This window comes from Scyliorhinus torazame, chromosome 5 (assembly GCF_047496885.1).
Source record: "Scyliorhinus torazame isolate Kashiwa2021f chromosome 5, sScyTor2.1, whole genome shotgun sequence".
In the NCBI taxonomy this organism is placed as follows: domain Eukaryota; kingdom Metazoa; phylum Chordata; class Chondrichthyes; order Carcharhiniformes; family Scyliorhinidae; genus Scyliorhinus; species Scyliorhinus torazame.
Window position 1 is genome coordinate 260083137 of NC_092711.1, and position 17819 is coordinate 260100955.

The 17819-nt window shown below is 51.4% G+C and overlaps 1 long non-coding RNA gene across 1 annotated transcript in view; it reads right to left on the reverse strand.

Annotated features, from left to right (window-relative positions):
- Positions 1-7273: 7273 nt before the first annotated feature.
- The window catches only part of LOC140422775 (uncharacterized), a 124469-nt gene continuing 113923 nt past the window's right edge, over positions 7274-17819 (reverse strand). The window contains exons 5-6 of the long non-coding RNA XR_011947596.1: positions 9163-9351; positions 7274-7870 (exon numbers count right to left, since the gene is read on the reverse strand). This is a non-coding gene — a long non-coding RNA (uncharacterized lncRNA). The remainder of the gene's footprint in view (positions 7871-9162; positions 9352-17819) is intronic.

Here is a 17819-nt window from a genome sequence, read left to right on the forward strand (position 1 = left end):
CTTCAATGCCCCCTGACAGCGAGGCACAACTCCAAGACAGTCTCATAGAATCATAGAATTTACAGTGCAGAAGGTGGCCATTCGGCCCATCGAGTCTGCACCGTCCCTTGGAAAAAGCACCCTACCCAGGCCCACACCTCCACCCTATCTCCGTAACCCAGTAACCCACCCTACCTTTTTGGGCATTAAGGATGGCCAATCCAACTAACCTGCACATCTTTGGACTGTGGGAGGAAGCCAGAGCACGCGGAGGAAACCCATGCAGGCACGGGGAGAATGTGCAGACTCCGCACAAACAGTTACCCAAGCCGGGAATCGAACCTGGGACCTGGGACCCTGGAGCTGTGAACAAAGAACAAAGAACAAAGAAATGTACAGCACAGGAACAGGCCCTTCGGCCCTCCAAGCCCGCGCAGACCATGCTGCCCGACTAAACTACAATCTTCTACACTTCCTGGGTCCGTATCCTTCTATTCCCATCCTATTCATGTATTTGTCAAGATGCCCCTTAAATGTCACTACCGTCCCTGCTTCCACCACCTCCTCCGGTAGCGAGTTCCAGGCACCCACTACCCGCTGCGTAAAAAACTTGCCTCGTACATCTACTCTAAACCTTGCCCCTCTCACCTTAAACCTATGCCCCCTAGTAATTGACCCCTCTACCCTGAGGAAAAGCCTCTGACTATCCACTCTGTCTATGCCCCTCATAATTTTGTATACCTCTATCAGGTCTCCCCTCAACCTCCTTCGTTCCAGTGAGAACAAACCGAGTTTATTCAACCGCTCCTCATAGCTAATGCCCTCCATACCAGGCAACATTCTGGTAAATCTCTTCTGCACCCTCTCTAAAGCCTCCACATCCTTCTGGTAGTGTGGCGACCAGAATTGAACACTATACTCCAAGTGTGGTTCTCGCCGGCGGGTCAGGCATTCCAGCAGCGGAACTAAGGTTCTATACAGCTGCAACATGACTTGCCAATTCTTATACTCAATGCCCCGGCCACTGAAGGCAAGCATGCCGTCTGCCTTCTTGACTACCTTCTCCACCTGTGTTGCCCCTTTCAATGACCTGTGGACCTGTACTCCTAGATCTCTTTGACTTTCAATACTCTTGAGGGTTCTACTATTCACTGTACATCCCCTACCTGCATTAGACCTTCCAAAATGCATTACCTCAAATTTGTCCGGATTAAACTCCATCTGCCATCTCTCCGCCGAAGTCTCCAAACAATCTAAATCCTGCTGTATCCTCCGACAGTCCTCATCGCTATCCGCAATTCCACCAACCTTTGTGTCGTCTGCAAACTTACTAATCAGACCAGGTACATTTTCCTCCAAATAATTTATATATACTACAAAGAGCAAAGGTCCCAGCACTGATCCCTGTGGAACACCACTGGTCACAGCCCTCCAATGAGAAAAGCATCCTTCCATTGCTACTCTCTGCCTTCTATGGCCTAGCCAGTTCTGTATCCACCTTGCCAGCTCACCCCTGATTCCGTGTGACTTCACCTTTTGTACTAGTCTACCATGAGGGACCTTGTCAAAGGCCTTACTGAAGTCCATATAGACAACATCCACTGCCCTACCTGCATCAATCATCTTAGTGACCTCCTCGAAAAACTCTATCAAGTTAGTGAGACACGACCTCCCCTTCACAAAACCGTGCTGCCTCTCACTAATACGTCCATTTGCTTCCAAATGGGAGTAGATCCTGTCTCGAAGAATTCTCTCCAGTAATTTCCCTACCACTGAAGTAAGGCTCACCGGCCTGTAGTTCCCGGGATTATCCTTGCTACCCTTCTTAAACAGAGGAACAACATTGGCTATTCTCCAGTCCTCCGGGACATCCCCTGAAGACAGCGAGGATCCAAAGATTTCTGTCAAGGCCCCAGCAATTTCCTCTCCAGCCTCCTTCAGTATTCTGGGGTAGATCCCATCAGGCCCTGGGGACTTATCTACCTTAATATTTTTTAAGACACCCAACACCTCGTCTTTTTGGATCACAATGTGACCCAGGCTATCTACACCCCCTTCTCCAGACTCAACATCTACCAATTCCTTCTCTTTGGTGAATACTGATGCAAAGTATTCATTTAGTACCTCGCCCATTTCCTCTGGCTCCACACATAGATTCCCTTGCCTATCCTTCAGTGGGCCAAACCTTTCCCTGGCTACCCTCTTGCTTTTTATGTACGTGTAAAAAGCCTTGGGATTTTCCTTAACCCTATTTGCCAATGACTTTTCGTGACCCCTTCTAGCCCTCCTGACTCCTTGCTTAAGTTCCTTCCTACTTTCCTTATATTCCACGCAGGCTTCGTCTGTTCCCAGCCTTTTAGCCCTGACAAATGCCTCCTTTTTCTTTTTGACGAGGCCTACAATATCACTCGTCATCCAAGGTTCCCGAAAATTGCCGTATTTATCCTTCTTCCTCACAGGAACATGCCAGTCCTGTATTCCTTTCAACTGCCACTTGAAAGCCTCCCACATGTCAGATGTTGATTTGCCCTCAAACATCCGCCCCCAATCTATGTTCTTCAGTTCCCGCCTAATATTGTTATAATTAGCCTTCCCCCAATTTAGCACATTCATCCTAGGACCACTCTTATCCTTGTCCACCAGTACTTTAAAACTTACTGAATTGTGGTCACTGTGACCAAAATGCTCCCCTACTGAAACATCTACCACCTGGCCGGGCTCATTCCCCAATACCAGGTCCAGTACCGCCCCTTCCCTAGTTGGACTGTCTACATATTGTTTTAAGAAGCCCTCCTGGATGCGCCTTACAAACTCCGCCCCATCTAAGCCCCTGGCACTAAGTGAGTCCCAGTCAATATTGGGGAAGTTGAAGTCTCCCATCACCACAACCCTGTTGTTTTTACTCTTTTCCAAAATCTGTCTACCTATCTACTCCTCTATCTCCCGCTGGCTGTTGGGAGGCCTGTAGTATACCCCCAACATTGTGACTGCACCCTTCTTATTCCTGATCTCTACCCATATAGCCTCACTGCCCTCTGAGGTGTCCTCTCACAGTACAGCTGTGATATTCTCCCGAACCAGTAGCGCAACTCCGCCTCCCCTTTTACACCCCCCTCTATCCCGCCTGAAACATCTAAATCCTGGAACGTTTAGCTGCCAACCCTGCCCTTCCCTCAACCAGGTCTCTGTAATGGCAACAACATCATAGTTCCAAGTACTAATCCAAGCTCTAAGTTCATCTGCCTTACCCGTAATACTTCTTGCATTAAAACATATGCACTTCAGGCCACCAGACCCGCTGTGTTCAGCAACTTCTCCCTGTCTGCTCTGCCTCAGAGCCACACTGTCCCTATTCCCTAGTTCTCCCTCAATGCTCTCACCTTCTGACCTATTGCTCCCATGCCCACCCCCCTGCCATACTAGTTTAAACCCTCCCGTGTGACACTAGCAAACCTCGCGGCCAGGATATTTATGCCTCTCCGGTTTAGATGCAACCCGTCCTTCTTATACAGGTCACACCTGCCCCGGAAGAGCTCCCAGTGGTCCAGATAATGGAAACCCTCCCTCCTACACCAGCTGTTTAGCCACGTGTTTAGCTGCTCTATCTTCCTATTTCTAGCCTCACTGGCACGTGGCACAGAGAGTAATCCCGAGATTACAACCCTCGAGGTCCTGTCTTTTAACTTTCTGCCTAGCTCCCTGAACTCCTGCTGCAGGACCTCATGCCCCTTCCTGCCTATGTCGTTAGTACCAATATGTACAACGACCTCTGCCTGTTTGCCCTCCCCCTTCAGGATGCCCTCTACCCGTTCAGAGACATCCTGGACCCTGGCACCAGGGAGGCAACATACCATCCTGGAGTCTCTTTCACGTCCACAGAAGCGCCTATCTGTGCCCCTGACTATAGAGTCCCCTATTACTATTACTCTTCTGCGCTTTGACCCTCCCTTCTGAACATCAGAGCCAGCCGTGGTGCCACTGCTCTGGCTGCTGCTGTTTTCCCCTGATAGGCTATCCCCCCCGACAATATCCAAAGGGGTATATCTGTTCGAGAGGGGGACAACCACAGGGGATTTCTGCACTGACTGCCTGCCCTTTCTGGTGGTCACCCATTTCTCTGCACCTTGGGTGTGACCACATTTACATAACTGCGATCTATGACGCTTTCCGCCACCTGCATGCTCCTAAGTGCATCCAATTGATGCTCCAACCGAACCATGCGGTCTGTGAGGAGCTCCAGTTGTGCTAACCACTGTGCAATTGTGCTAACCACTGTGCTACCATGCTGCCACTTCAATATCCCCTTGGCCAGCGTGGCCCCAGGCCCGGGACAGCCTCTTCAATGTGCCGCCGAAAGCGGGGCCTCAGCCCCAGGATCATCTTTTCGATGGCCCCTGTCAGCATGGTGCGGACCCAGGACAGTCTCTGCAATAATCCCTCAACAGCATGGCCTCAGCCCCTGAACAGTCTGTTCAATATTCTCCATCAGCGTGGCCTCAGCCCCTGAACAGCCTGTTCAATATTCTCCATCAGTGTGGCCTCAGCCCCTGAACAGTCTGTTCAATATTCTCCATCAGTGTGGCCTCAGCCCCTGAACAGTCTGTTCAATATTCTCCATCAGTGTGGCCTCAGTCCCAGGACAATCTTTGACTCTTCCTCGGACAGTCTTAAGTAGATCTTCCTCTCATTTGCAGAGGGCTATTTACCAACAGGACAGTCCTTCATTGTTCCACCCTATTCCTCAACCACCTCCTAGCCCTGCCTCCGGTCCCGTGTTCCACAACACTACCCGCAGTCCTGCCTCTATTCCCCCATGCTCTGCTGGAATGGCCTCTCATGCCCAGCCTTGGCGCAGCTTGTGATACAGGCACCTGAAATCTCACAGCAATGCTCTTAGAGGTAGACAAAAGTAATGTCTACTGACCTCCTAGTCATGGATGAAGTGAAGCTTGCAGATGCACTCGACTTTTCCACAGTTGGGAAACAGACCATTCAAATAATCCACTGGAAGGGTGCTTAATTTGGAGGGAAAAGTAATTATGTGAGTTGGCCTTTTAATGAGCGTTCATGGATGCAAATGAGGGGCGGGATTCTCCGAGAATCGCCGGGGGCTGGCGTGAATCCCGCCCCCGCCGGTTGCCGAATTCTCCGGCACCGGATATTCGGCGGAGATGGGAATCGCACCGCGCCGGTTGGCGGGCCCCTCCGGCGATTCTCCGGCCCGCGATGGGCTGAAGTCCCGCTGCTGGAATGCCTGTCCCGCCGGCGAGAATCAAACCACCTCTCTTACCGGCGGGACACGGCGGCGCGGGCGGGCTCTGGGGTCCTGGGGGGGGCGCGGGGCGATCTGGCCCCGGGGGGTGCCCCCACGGTGGCCTGGCCCGCGATCGGGCCCCACCGATCTGCGGGCGGGCCTGTGCCGTGGGGGCACTCTTTTCCTTCCGCCTTCGCCATGGTCTCCACTATGGCGGAGGCGGAAGAGACCCCTTCCACTGCGCATGCGCGGGGATGCCGTGAGCGGCCGCTGACGCTCCCATGCATGCGCCGCATGGCAAAGTCATTTCCGCGCCAGCTGGCGGGGCACCAAAGGCCTTTCCCGCCAGCTGGTGGGGCGGAAATCAGTCCGGCGCTGGCTCGGCCCCTCAAGATGCGGAGAATTCCACACCTTTGAGGCGGTGCGATGCCGGACTGATTCGCGCCGTTTTTGGTGCCGTTTGGCGGACATCGCGCCGATTACGGAGAATCCCGCCCGAGGTTCCTGACATAGGTCATCAGGGAACAATACCTGCCTTTAACTCGCTGTCTCAATGGGGAGAACAAAATGCTGCTAATTTCCCGCCAGTGGGAAACTGACATCAAGTTTAGTGCCCCTATCCGCCATGAATCCATCACAGGTGGGAGTGTTAAATTCTGCCCTGTCATTTTAGGACTTAGTCAACTTTCATTTTTACTAATTACTTGATCTACTTAAGCTCCAGGTATGTTAAATATTTGCCTGTAACTTGCACCTGCTGTCCCTCTTTGTGCTGGCAAAAGAGGGGGGACTCTTTCGATGGGACTTTACAATCTTTTTCTCTCATCTCACTCACAGACTCACAGCTGCTCAGCTGTCCATTGATCCTGCTCACACAGGCTGTTTGGGACCAGCACTCACCAAAGGGAATGACACTGATAGGTATGCAGTCAATAATTTTCGGGATAGTCAAGAAAATGCAATATTCCAGCTAAATACCCACTCAGGCCATTACAGTGCATGGAGTTATATTGGACGATGTGAATCCTGAATAGCTTGCTATCTAACAGACTGAAAGGGAGCAATTCTCCGAGCCCCGCACCGGGCCGGAGAATCGCCGCAACCACGCCATGACGCCCCGACGCCAGTGCGCGATTCTCCAAGGTGCGGAGAATCGCCATTTGCGCCGGCGCGTTTGATGCGGCGCCGGCCGCGGGCCGTTGGAATCAGCGAGGCCGCCGATTCTCCAGCCCGGATGGGCCGAGCGGCCACGTGGATACGGCAGAGGCCCGCCAGCGTCATTCACCCCTGGTCGCTGCCGGCGGGAACTCTGCGCGAAGGGTCGGGGGGGGCGGCCTGTGGGGCGGGAAAAAGCGCTCCTTCACCGGGGGGGTCCTCCGATGGGGTCTGGCCCACGATCGAGGCCCAGATCGGCGGGCCGGCCTCTTCCCCCCCTGGGCCTACATTGTTGCGCGGCCCCTGAATCCCCATGCCATGTTGCGTCGGGGCCGGCGCGCTGAAGAAGTCCCCCGCGCATGAGCAAGTTGGCGTGACCCAACTGCGCATGCACGGGTTGGCACGGCGCTCATTTGGCGCTGGGAAGGGAGGCTGGAGCGGCGTGAACCACTCCAGTGCCGTGTTGGCCCCCTGTGGGGGACAGAATTGGTCGTCCCCGTGCCCGATTTGCGCCATCGTGAAACGCGATGGCATTCACGACGGCGCGAACACTTAGTCTCCATTTTGGAGAATCGCCCCCAAAATCTATATTTTCTGCTTTCCATCTCTTCCAGGTCTCTAACAATAATATCATGGTGCAGGAGAAAATCAGGGCATCACAGGAAGCCAAGTGCCCCCTTCCAACATTTAATTCAACCATCATTTTCATTCAACCAGCTTCTCTTTAGTAATGTAATGCTCTGATTGAAGTTAAATATTCAAACCTCGTTATAATTTTCATTATAATGGAGAAATATGTTCCCCGAAGGGCTTTGACTGTAATTTTAATTACATTTCATTGAGAAGAAAAAAATAGCAAAGAGATTTAATTAATCTGTTCTGTACAAATGAACAAACGAGATACATAATTCAGCAGTTGAAACCTCCAGTCCCAGATAGTAAAAGCTATATTGCTGTAATCCTCAGCATCAGGACTCAAACCTACTTAAAATGCAAAGACATTTCTAATTTTTATTAATTAAATGACAATAGTATTTTTTCCTGGTTGAGAAATTGGCTCCTCGATGAATATCCATGTGGCTTATATCATTGGTTGCAAATGCTCGAGGGGCATTGTATCTAGCTCGTGAGAAAGAACGCAGTTTGTAATGAATGAAACTGAGCTGTATTTTCTTGGTTTATGGACGAGTCTGTCACAGGCACAGCGTGTACGCTCTGATTAGGATCTCACAGAACGGCATCTGTGTAGCCTTTCAGTGTGGAACGGGGCTATTTTCTGTGTTATTGCCCAAGTCCTGCAAACCATCTTCAGTTATCAGTTTATGTTTACAAAATGATACATTTATCCAACACTCTTATCAGGTGGCAGTTCCTTTGTGTAGAATGGTGTATGTCACAGCTCACGGTGAAATGTGTTGACAGTGAAATCTGTGCTGAATAGGAGGAAAGCCCTTTGTTCTTTAAGGGCTTTGAGTCGTTCCACTAAAACAGGAAGGAAAACATCTGTCTTTATATTTACAACGTAAGTATATTGCAAATTGTGAAAAATGAGGCGTTGGATTCTTCGTTCTGGAGACTAAGGCCCCACACTGGCATGAAAACGGTGGTGTTTTACGCCAGGAAAACTGGCGCAAAAAGGCCACCGATTCCCTACTCCAGGGGAGGGTGGGCGGTAGCAGCCAGGCAGCGTAGAGATCCGGCACTAGCTGCCGATATGGCCTGGAGAATTGCCGGGTCCGTGGCCGTGCATGCGCACTGCGGCGGCCTACAGCGGCCGCGCCGTGCTTCATGGCGGACCCAGCTCGCGGACCCAGCCTGCAAAAATAGTCCCCCCCTTTCGGTCGGCTCGCGGGCCCCGGACCACCCCACCACAGTGCCCCCAGCCCCGAATAATGCCCCCCTGCCTGTGGATGGCCCCCCCCCCTCCAACTGTGGCGGCGCTGGACTGAGTCCGCAGCCGCCATGTTGAATTCCCGACGGGTGAGACCATGAGAGACCCACATCTTCAGGAACTCGGCCAGTCGGGGACGGAGCATTGCGGGGCGGGCCTCAGCAAACGTTCGGAGGCCATGGATCCGGCGGGTGGGGTACTCCTCGAGTATGCCGCTTTTCAAGGGGCGGAGCCTCAGGAAAGCGGCACCGCCCCCGATTTTGTCATCATCGGGGATTCTCCGCCCCGTCGCCAAACGCAATTTCGGTGTCAGGTTCAGAGAATCCAGCCCGAGATTCTTCGCACCCAAGCAGTAAAATAAAGAAAAAATACAGAAGGTTCTATTTGTTCAGAGTCGGAATTATTCTCTCAACAGTAGTTGAAAAAGACTGGATAAAGAGAATTAAAGTCAAAGATGGTGATAGTTCTTTATAATTTGATGCATCCAGATGAAATGCATATTAATATGAAGCATTCAATATTAATTAACTCCAGTTTCCAATAAGGAACATTTGTCGTGTGAGGAGTTCAAACAGTTTAAGGCAGCCAAAGTAGCCCTAGGATTGTTCTGGTCCAACCCCAGAACAGTTCTGAGAATGAAATGCAATCGGCAGAATTCTCTAGCCTCGTTGTGCTCTCGCTTGAGCGAAGCACGGCCGGTGAATAGCGGGAGAGACGAAAAATGGGAACCGCGCCAGGCGCCAAACCATTTTGGATGCAACAAGCCCACTGTGGTGAACCACGTATTGCTACTATATATATATTTACCGTTATTTGTTATTCGTCCTACTGTTATCCACCACTGTATATATGTTCACTATTGTTCTTATTCACTGTTACTCACTGTTGTTGTGTTGATACTTCTGTTGGCTCCGCCTGTGGCTCCGCCCCTCGGGGGAGGTATATAATTGGCAGACCTGTGGCCAGCTCTCAGTGCGGGAGCAGCAGCAGGCTGGCATACTTCTTAGCTTATTAAAACCACTGTTCTCTTCTACAACTCAACTCGTGTGAATTGATGGTCCATCACCCACTCCTATAGGCGAAATCGGGATATCGTCATAGTGTGGTTAGAAAGCACTTAAGCCCTATTTCCATACAATTATGATGTGGAGATGCCGGCGTTGGACTGGGGTGAGCACAGTACGAAGTCTTACAACACCAGGTTAAAGTCCAACAGGTTTGTTTCGATGTCACTAGCTTTCGGAGCGCTGCTCCTTCCTCAGGTGAATGCAGAGGTCTGTTCCAGAAACACATATATAGACAAATTCAAAGATGCCAAACAATGCTAGGAATGCGAGCATTAGCAGGTGATTAAATCTTTACAGATCCAGAGATGGGGTAACCACAGGTTAAAGAAGTGTGAATTGTCTCAAGCCAGGACAGTTGGTAGGATTTCGCAGGCCAGATGGTGGGGGATGAATGTAATGTGACATGAATCCCAGGTCCCGGTTGAGGCCGCACTCATGTGTGAGGAACTTGGCTATAAGTTTCTGCTCGGCGATTCTGCGTTGTCGCGGGTCCTGAAGGCCGCCTTGGAGAACGCTTACCCGGAGATCAGAGGCTGAATGCCCTTGACTGCTGAAGTGTTCCCCGACTGGAAGGGAACATTCCTGCCTGGTGATTGTTGCGCGATGTCCGTTCATTCGTTGTCGCAGCGTCTGCATGGTCTCGCCAATGTACCACGCTTCGGGACATCCTTTCCTGCAGCGTATGAGGTAGACAACGTTGGTCGAGTCGCACGAGTATGTACCGCGTACCTGGTGGGTGGTGTTCTCACGTGTAATAGTGGTATCCATGTCGATGATCTGGCACGTCTTGCAGAGATTACCATGACAGGGTTGTGTGGTGTCGTGGTCACTGTTCTGAAGACTGGGTAGTTTGCTGCAAAGAATGGTTTGTTTGAGGTTGCGCGGTTGTTTGAAGGCAAGCAGTGGGGGTGTGGGGATGACCTTGGCAAGATGTTCATCGTCATCAATGACGTGTTGAAGGCTGTGAAGAAGATGATGTAGTTTCTCCGCTCCGGGGAAGTACTGGACGACGAAGGGTATTTTGTCGGTTGTGTCCCATGTTTGTCTTCTGAGGAGGTCGGTCCGGTTTTTCGCTGTGGCGCGTTGGAACTGTCGATCGATGAGTCGAGTGCCATATCCCATTCATACGAGGGCATCTTTCAACGTCTGTAGATGTCTGTTACGCTCCTCCTCGTCTGAGCAGATCCTGTGTATACGGAGCGCTTGTCCATAGGGGATGGCTTCTTTAATGTGTTTAGGGTGGAAGCTGGAGAAGTGGAGCATCATGAGGTTATCCGTGGGTTTGCGGTAAAGCGAAGTGCTGAGGTGACCGTCCTTGATGGAGACGAGTGTGTCCAAGAATGCAACTGATTTTGGAGAGTACTCCATGGTGAGTCTGATGGTTGGATGGAACTTATTAATGTCATTGTGTAGTCGTTTCAGTGATTCTTCGCCGTGGGTCCAAAGGAAAAAAATGTCATCGATGTATCTGGTGTATAACATCGGTTGAAGGTCCTGTGCGGTGAGTAGGTCCTGTTCAAACTTGTGCATGAAGATGTTGGCGTATTGGGGTGCGAATTTGGTCCCCATGGCTGTTCCGTGCGTCTGAATGAAGAACTTGTTGTCGAAGGTGAAGACGTTGTGATCCAGAATGAAGCGGATGAGTTGCAGAATTGCGTCTGGAGATTGGCAGTTGTCGGTGTTGAGTACTGAGGCTGTTGCAGCAATGCCATCGTCATGGGGGACGCTGGTGTAGAGTGCCGAGACGTCCATTGTGACGAGGAATGTTCCTGGTTCAACTGGTCCATGGGTGCTGAGTTTCTGTAGGAAGTCCGTCGTGTCGCGACAGAAGCTGGGTGTACCTTGTACGATGGGTTTCAAGATGCCCTCGATGTAGCCAGAGAGGTTCTCACACAGGGTCCCATTGCCTGAAACGATAGGGCGGCCTGGTGTGTTGGCCTTATGTATTTTTGGGAGGCAGTAGAGATCTCCAATGCGGGGAGTACGTGGGATGAGAGCACGTAGGGTGCTCTGAAGATCTGGATCCAAGGTCTTGATCAGTCTGTTAAGTTGGCGGATGTGTTCCTTGGTCGGATCTGCGGGTAACTGTCTGTAGTGTTCTTGGTTGTTCAGTTGTCGCTATACTTCTTTGCAGTAGTCCGTTCTGTTCAGTACGACAGTGGCCCCCCCTTTGTCTGCTGGTTTGATGACGATGCTGTGGTTGGTCTTGAGAGCGTGGATGGCATTGCGTTGTGCTTGGGTGACGTTCGGGATTGTCTTGTGAATGCGACTGATGAATCTGGCATTGACGCGACTCCTGACGGCTTGAGCATACATGACGAGTCTAAGGCAGCGGCCTTCCGGAGGGGTCCAATTCGACTCTTTCCTCTTCGGTTGCCGCACCGCAGATCTCTCGGTCTGCTGTTCCGGTTCATTGGTAGTCTGCTTGGGTTCGCTGTTGGCCTCTTGGGGTCTGTGGAAGAATTCCCGGAGCCTCATTCGCCTGATGAATTCCTCCGTGTCTACCGCGAGACTGATGGGGTCCATTTTGGTGGTGGTGCAGAAATTAAGCCCTCTGCTGAGGACTTCGATTTCGTCTGGTTGGAGGGTGTAGTCTGACAAGTTGACAATAGATTTCCCTGTATTGTTTTCTACTGTGACACCGGGGGTGGCTTGGTTGCTGCCGGTGGTGATGCCAAGTTTCTCAAGCTTTCTGTTCTTGGTATGCATATAGGTGGCATAGTATTGTTGTCTCATCTGTTTGGCGGTGTTCCACAGCTGGTCTGCTGCGTCCTGAGCGCAAGTTGAGAATATGGCCTCTATCTTGGTTTCCAGGTTGCGTCGTCTGCTGTAGAGCTGGCGGACGAGGTGGTTGAGGAGTGTGAGAGAGGTGTGACGGCAGAGTCTCTCAGCGAAGTCTGTGTTGTAGGTCGACTTGAGTGGGTTTGTGATCTGTAGCCCTTTCGGGATCTTGTCTGCTTTCTTGCATCTTTGTAGAAACTTAATGTCAGTGTCTATATGCGCGATCTTCCTGGAGATCCTCTCCACTTTGAGCCGGCAGTTTGCGGTGTCGATGGTAGCCATGATGTGGAGATGCCGGCGTTGGACCGGGGTGAGCACAGTACGAAGTCTTACAACACCAGGTTAAAGTCCAACAGGTTTGTTTCGATGTCACTAGCTTTCGGAGCTATCGGACATCGCGCAACAATCACCAGGCAGGAATGTTCCCTTCCAGTCGGGGAACACTTCAGCAGTCAAGGGCATTCAGCCTCTGATCTCCGGGTAAGCGTTCTCCAAGGCGGCCTTCAGGACCCGCGACAACGCAGAATCGCCGAGCAGAAACTTATAGCCAAGTTCCGCACACATGAGTGCGGCCTCAACCGGGACCTGGGATTCATGTCACATTACATTCATCCCCCACCATCTGGCCTGCGAAATCCTACCAACTGTCCTGGCTTGAGACAATTCACACCTCTTTAACCTGGGGTTACCCCATCTCTGGATCTGTAAAGATTTAATCACCTGCTAATGCTCGCATTCCTAGCATTGTTTGGCATCTTTGAATTTGTCTATATATGTGTTTCTGGAACAGACCTCTTCATTCACCTGAGGAAGGAGCAGCGCTCCGAAAGCTAGTGACATCGAAACAAACCTGTTGGACTTTAACCTGGTGTTGTAAGACTTCGTACTGTCCATACAATTAGTGGGAGCGATCCCATATTCAACGGCCTCCAGTAATTTATCGACCTCCCCAATAAGTGCTCATGCTGGCGCCAACTAGTACACCTTTTTAAAAACGTGAACCTGGCGGAAGGGCTTCTGCGGGGTGCCGAAGAGGTGAGTAGCGATCTTTGCTCACAGGCAAAGAGCCCGGGGGTGCTGGGCGTACATGGTGCGTCAGTGCCCGGCACTATGGGAGTCTCTGGCCCTGATGCCCGTCCCTGTTGCCAGGGGTACCGTCGGTTGCCGTCGCCCATGCCAGCTGTACGCTCTGTGGCCCCGTCCGCCGCCCCACCCCCCTATAGGGGCTACTATGTGCGTCTACCTTGGGTGGACTGCATGATACCCCGCTGGCGGATGGCAGCCCATTGGGGGGGTGGTATGCGGTGCGGGGGTGGTGGGGTGGGGACATCCATATGACCGGTGGTACTCTACAGAACTAGGGTCTAAGGTGGGTGGTCAGTGGGGTGTGCATCAAGATGGCTGCCTTACAGGTCGCGGCAATGGCGGTCGTGCCTGGACACCGCCCCAGTCCCGTGGGGGGGTCACCTCGGCTTCACTGCCCTCCCCCCTGTCACCCTCCACCCCCGGCCCTGCAGGCCCCCGCCCCCCCCCCACCCCCCCCACTCCCCTATTCTCTGGGGAATCACAGAGGTTCCAGAGATTACCAGTGCAGGCCCGCCAATGATATGTCACCAGCATTTGTTGTACATGAAATGCATTGACACCGCTGTCGTGGCCCCAGAGAATTGCGATTTGGCGTGAAACCAGCGCCCGCCACGACTTCGGCTTCAAAATCGATTCTCTGCCCATTCGCTTTTCCCGATTCCTGTTTCAGTATCCCACCCAATATGATTCAAATATAACCAAAACAACAAATGGAAGTGAATGAGATTCATTCTCTGAACCTGACCCTAGGCAACTGCATAATGATAATGAACATACTTGCCACCTTTGAACTTAGCTACTGTCATTTTGTTGATGATGTTTTGCAGAATTTTTCCTCAACTGTGATGTTCTTTGGATGCGGTGAGTGAATTAGCTAACCATCGAAATGATTTGAACTGGCGAATCATTTTCAGATGTTATTGCAGCCACTGTGATTTTTTTTTAGATTAATTAAGAAGACTGTAAGAAAAGTGATTTTGATTTAATTATCCAAGATTTATTGTGAGGTTATGTGGAGAAGGGGAAGGTGCTCGTTGTAATTGATTCTCTGTGCTTGATTATTTGCCAAATTAACTTTCTCCCAATAGCTCATGTTTCAACAGCAACAGCAAAGTGGCATTTATATAGCACCTTTAATGTTGTAAAACATCCGAAGTACTTCAAAGGAGGAGTATCATCAATCAAAATTTGGTAATGGGTCACATGAGCAGATATTGGAACAGATGACAAAAAGCTTGGACAAAGAGGTAGTTAAGGAACATCTTAATTAGTAAGAGAGGAAGAAGGGTGGAGAGCAGATGCTGTTCATCTTTTATGGCTTTAACTCCCTGTACGTGCACTATCAAAAAATTAAATCATGGTGATTCAAAAGGCTAGCACATATTATGATAACTGCACATGAATGTTGAGGCCTGCGGCCTAAGGGGTCGAAGGTCAAGGGCTCTCAGAATTTACCTGGGCTGAGCCAGAACAATTTTAGCTCTATTTCCGCTACTATTTGAATATGGAACTGTTCCTTATTGCAAACTGTATTCAATGAATTGAAATCTTCAGATGAATATGCATTTTTTCTAGAAGCATCATATTATAAAGAACTATCACCATCCTTGACTTTAATTCACTTTGTTCATTCATTTTCAACTACTGTACCAAAGAATGCCTCCAACTCTGATCAAATGGAGCCTTCTGTATTGTTTTTTTCTGATATGAGCCTTGTTTCTATGACCATAGCAGAAGTAGCCCTCAAGTGGGGAAAGAAGAATGGCTGACCCAGGATTGCTGGCTGGAGTGATTATCTCTCAGTAGGGCACAGGGGTGTCAGTAACCAAAGTGAAGGGATTGTTGACTAGAGTGGTGCAATAGAGTCTCAGGACATGAGGGAATAGATCAGACTAGCAGTGTTACAGATCGAGCCTCCAGCTTTGGAGGAGCAATAGGTAGAATGACCAAGAAGAAGGGTAGCCAGTGGGAAGGCGAGGTAGTACAGGGCGGGACATTGCACGGTGGCACAGTGGTTAGCGCTGCTGCCTCACGGCGCCAAGGACGCAGGTTCGGTTCTGACCTCGGGTGACTGTCTGTGCACTCTCTCCCCGTGTCTGCATGGGTTTCCTTCTGGTGCTCCGGTTTCCTCCCACAGTCCAAGGAAGTGCAGGTTAGGTGGATTGGCCATGTTAAATTGCCACTAAGCGTCCAAAGGTTAGGAAGGGTAACGGGAATAGGGTGGGAATTGGGCCTAGATTGGGTGCTCTTTTGGAAAGTTGGTGCAGACTCGATGGGCTGAATGGCGTCCGCCTGCACTGTAAGTATTCTGTGATTCTACAGGGATACTCCTAATTAATATGAGATCAGAAGGAGCATTATTTGGGTTCACTAGGCTGATGAGCACACAAGATGTGGGGGCTGCAAGGCTAAATTTAGAGGCCACTGTATCTTAGCTCCTAGGATTCTTTGGGCGCAGTTCTCCAAAAACATTTCTAAGTGTGGTAGAGAGCGGGAATTGCCGCATGAGCTTCCCGGCATTTGGCCCAGTGAGGCAATGCTATTCAACGTTAATTGGTCCACTTAATGAGGCCTCACGGGCTTCTCGTCGCAAATGAAGGCTTGCCAGCTGATTCGGCGGGACCATGCTTGCCAGCCCTCCTCTAACAAGGTCGAGCAGCATTTAAGCTGTACTTGCTCAGCCAACTCCAGCCAGCTCGCAATAATGGCACCCAGGAGACTGGCCCTATGATTCGGAGATACTTACCTGGGAGGCTGCTTGACACCATGGAGGCCAGGAGGGATATCCTGTTCCCCCAGGGGTCCCGGAGAAACAGCCACAAGGCAGCCAGTGCTGCCTGGGACAAGGTGGCGGCAGCTGTCAGCTCGGGGAGTGAGACCAGGAGGGCTGGCCTTCAGTGCAGGAAGAAGGTCAACGACCTATACCGGACTACACGAGTGAATAGACACCAAAGCCCCCCACCACTCTAAGGGAGCATCCATCCCCCAACTCCCCATGTGGCCCTCAGCTCTTAATTCACCCCCTTCCTCCCTCAACACCCCCAACAACTCCTTCACCCCCCCTCTCCAACCACTGTGAACCACATGTGTGGCTAACAATGCCTTCTCTGTGTCTCCTCAGGAAAAGCTCTCCCATAATCGTCAGGAGAAAGTACAGACTGACGGAGGGGTGCCGGACATAAGAATCCTCACCTCCTGAGAGGAGCAGGCCCTGGAGGTTACATTGGTGGCCCAGGATAAATCTGGCACCCATGCGGAGGCTGGCGGATGCCGCAGAGGTGAGGAACCACCAGGCTCCACCTGGGGGAACTGTCAAATGTGAGCAATGATTACCTTAATGACTAACCCATCCCTCCCACTGACCACCTGTCCATTCTCCTGCAGGCCCTCTGATGCACGATCAATAACTACTAAAACGAGGTTGTAGCACAACTGAAGGCTTTAATAAGCTAGAAGTGTTCCACAGCAGCTCAGGTACAGAATGAGGGCTGCTGGGACGGCACAGGTTCTTATAACCCACTTATCGGGGTGGAGCTCCCATACTCTACAGCCAATGGTAAAACCCCAAGGTTTAACCAATGGCACTTCAGCCTCTCAGGTACCGTAATACCTGATAATACCACATTCACCCCCTGTTAAAAAAAGAGTCCGGCGGGGGGGGGGGGTCAGAAACTACAAAATGTAACAACATGGTATAATCAGTTATGGAGGTACCGTGATACCTCCTTACAGTGTTTAGTGATTATTTATAAGCATGTCAGACATGTACATTCAGTGTTTAATATTTACAGATCAGTTAAAATGTTGCAATCAGTCGGTCGGGTGCCCTGGTCATCCTCTGTGATCATCTCAGCCTCGGTGGTGACTCCGGTGGGGGCTCGGGCATCCGCAACTCCGGGAGCATGGCTTCAATCTCCATGACAGCTTCACCACCCCTAGACGGCACTGGTGGGAAAAACGGGAAGGGAGCGCCTGTAAGGGGCGTCGGTGGGTGGGGGGGGGTGCCTAGGCAGGGGCGGCGGGAGGACTGATCCCCCTGTAAGGTGCTGCGGTGGAGGGGCGGGTGGGACTGGTGGCTGGGATGTATGTGGGGTTCCGGCGGGCGCCAGGTCCAGTAGGGAGACCGTATCTTGTCGGCCGTCAGGGAACGCCACGTAGGCGTATTGGGGGGTTAGCGTGTAGCAGATGGCCTCTCTCGACCAACGGGTCCGACCTGTGCGCCCGCACATGTTTTCGGAGCAAGATGGGTCCGGGTGTTGCCAGCCAAGTCGGGAGCGAAGTCCCGGAGGAGGACTTCCTGGGAAAGACGTTGGTGAGGTGTCTGATTGGTGGTCATACAAAGCAGTGACTGGATGGAGTGGAGGGCCTCCTGGAGGACCTCTTGCCAGCGGGAGACTGGGAGGTTCCTGGACCGAAGGCCAGTAGAACGGTCTTCAAGACCGTTCCGTTCTCCCTCTCTACCAGTCCGTTTCCCCGTGGGCTGTAACTGGTCGCCCTGCTCGAGGCGATGCCCTTGCTGAGCAGGAATTGATACAGTTCGTCGCTCATAAAGGAGGACCCCCAATCACTGTGTATGTAGGCGGGGAAACCGAACAGCGCAAAGATG